Below are 2,410 nucleotides of genomic sequence, written 5' to 3' on the forward strand. Positions count from 1 at the left end.
AACAATTATTATTACTGGTGCTTGCAAAGGAAAGACGTTGTTTTGGAGAATGTAAGCTATTGGTGAATTTTGTTGTTTTGAAGAATGTAATTTGGTTTTTGTTGTACCATTTTGTTATTAAGCCAACCAGTATTCTCTGAAGCTAGTTGACTCTGTGAAACTTTTGGCCCCTCGGGGCGAATTTTGATGCCTTTTTGCTAGCGAGGTTACTTATTTAAAAAAAATATGGCTTCGCTTATCCGGAGTGCAGTTAGCTGATCCAACAGCCAATTCATTGTGAACACTACAACCTGTTCACGAAAGATGAGTGAAAGCAAAATGAAAAGAAAAACGGAAGCAACTTCTGCTGCCATCATCAGCACCGACCAAAACAGCAAGAATTTCAACAATGAGCAAGAAAAACAAAGAAGAACCAAATAGTCGATTCAACACACCTGAAAATTCTACCTCCGCGACCACCATCACTTTTAACAGCAACACAAATATTCTTTCTACTAAAGGCACAAGGCCTGAAATTTTGAAGAGTGGTAAATCGATTACATTGACCCCAGTGATTTACTGATACTTATTTTATGGACCCCGACAGGATGAAAGGCAAAGTCGACCTTGGCGGAATTTGAAGTCAGAACGAAAAGACGGGCGAAATGCCGCTAAGCATTTTTCCCCTGCAAGCTAATGATTTTGCTAGCTCGCTGCTTTAACAGCAACGAAAATATAAATTTTTGCTATTATGCAAAAGTGTCGTAAGTCCAAAACGATCCTTTTTTTTTTTTTTTTTCAGAAAAAGAAAGAATAGTTTCACCATTCGATTTCTTTTTACATTAGCAACAGTTTCGGCTGAACAATAATACTTTGTTGGGTGCATAAAATCGCAACTTCATGCATGTATGATATTTTCAGTCAGAAATATTTTTGCAAAACTGTCGTATGTGGGACTCGGTGCACTTTTGATAAATGCTAAACCGTTGTACTACTTTTTGACAATTTTCATCTGAAGCAGCTGGAGATACGATAGTTTGAGGAAAAGAACCGGATATTGCAAGCAGAATTAAATATTGAATAAGACGCATTTGGCCAAATTTGGACATACGACAGTTTAACATAATAGCAACGAAATGAAGATATCTCAACAAATGCAGTCACCGGATTCGTAAACGCCGTGCTACAGGAGCAAGTAATTAGATAGACATCTCAAGAAGTAAAAAAAATGATAGAAAAAAAGAACGAAACCTCCTTACCAGGTCTGAACGAGACGGAGAATTCAATACAACATATCCATCCAACCAGAAATGAATCAGATAACTGTAACTTATAAAATGATAACAATAAAAAGCCAAGAATATGCGAAGATGTGGCTGCGTGGTAAGAAGCTTGCTTCTCAACCACATGGTTCCAGATTCAGTCCCACTTCGTGGCACACTGAGCAAGTGTCTTCTTCTGTAGCCTCGGACCAACCAAAGAGGTGTGAATGGATTTTGTAGACGGAATCTGAAACTCATTTCTACAGCTGAGTGAACTAGAGCAACGTGAAATAGAGTGTCTTGCTCAAGAACACAACACGCAGCCCGAAAATATATATCGAAAATATATATATATATATATATATATATATATATATATATATATATTGTTTTAGGAAAAAGAACAGAAGTTCATGAACTCATCGATGAAAATCCACTTTCACATATAGAAAAATTAGTAAGTAAAAGCACAATAAATAAGTATAATATAATACAAAGTAAATATCATAAGATAATGATAATAAAACGACTACACGTGTTTCATAACCAAATTTTCAAATAGAAAAAATATTTAAATCGATTAAAACTATCGAAAATAAATTCTATTCAAAAATATAACTAATCTTAAGCAAAATACAACAATACTATTAATAAAAGAATGTATATATCAACCAACGATAAATAAAAAATGAATGTATATAAAATATTATTATTATTATTATTATTATTATTATTATTATTATTATTATTATTAGTATCATTATTATTATTATTATTATTATTATTATTATTATTATTATTATTATTATAATATATATATATATATATATGCGTGCGTGTGTGTATCTTTGTGTCTATATTTGCCACCCACCACCGCTTGACAGTCGGTACTGTTGTGTTTATGTCCCCGTAATCTAGCGGTTCGGCAAAAGAGGGTGATAGAATAATTTCCTGGTTTTGAAAAATAACTACTGAGGTCGATCCATTCACTCATTCTAATAAAATTCTCCCAGACGGTGCCCCAGCAAGACCGCAGTCTAATGACTGTAGCAAATAAAGATTATAGAGTCAGCAACATAACAGCAAATAGGAAAGTGCCTCAGACCAAAATGTACGTCGCTAGGGAGGAAAAGCGGAGATAAAACCAAGAAGCACTCCACAAAAACTCT

This window comes from Octopus bimaculoides, chromosome 12 (assembly GCF_046866305.1).
Source record: "Octopus bimaculoides isolate indiv1 chromosome 12, ASM4686630v1, whole genome shotgun sequence".
NCBI classification, from domain to species: Eukaryota; Metazoa; Mollusca; class Cephalopoda; order Octopoda; family Octopodidae; genus Octopus; species Octopus bimaculoides.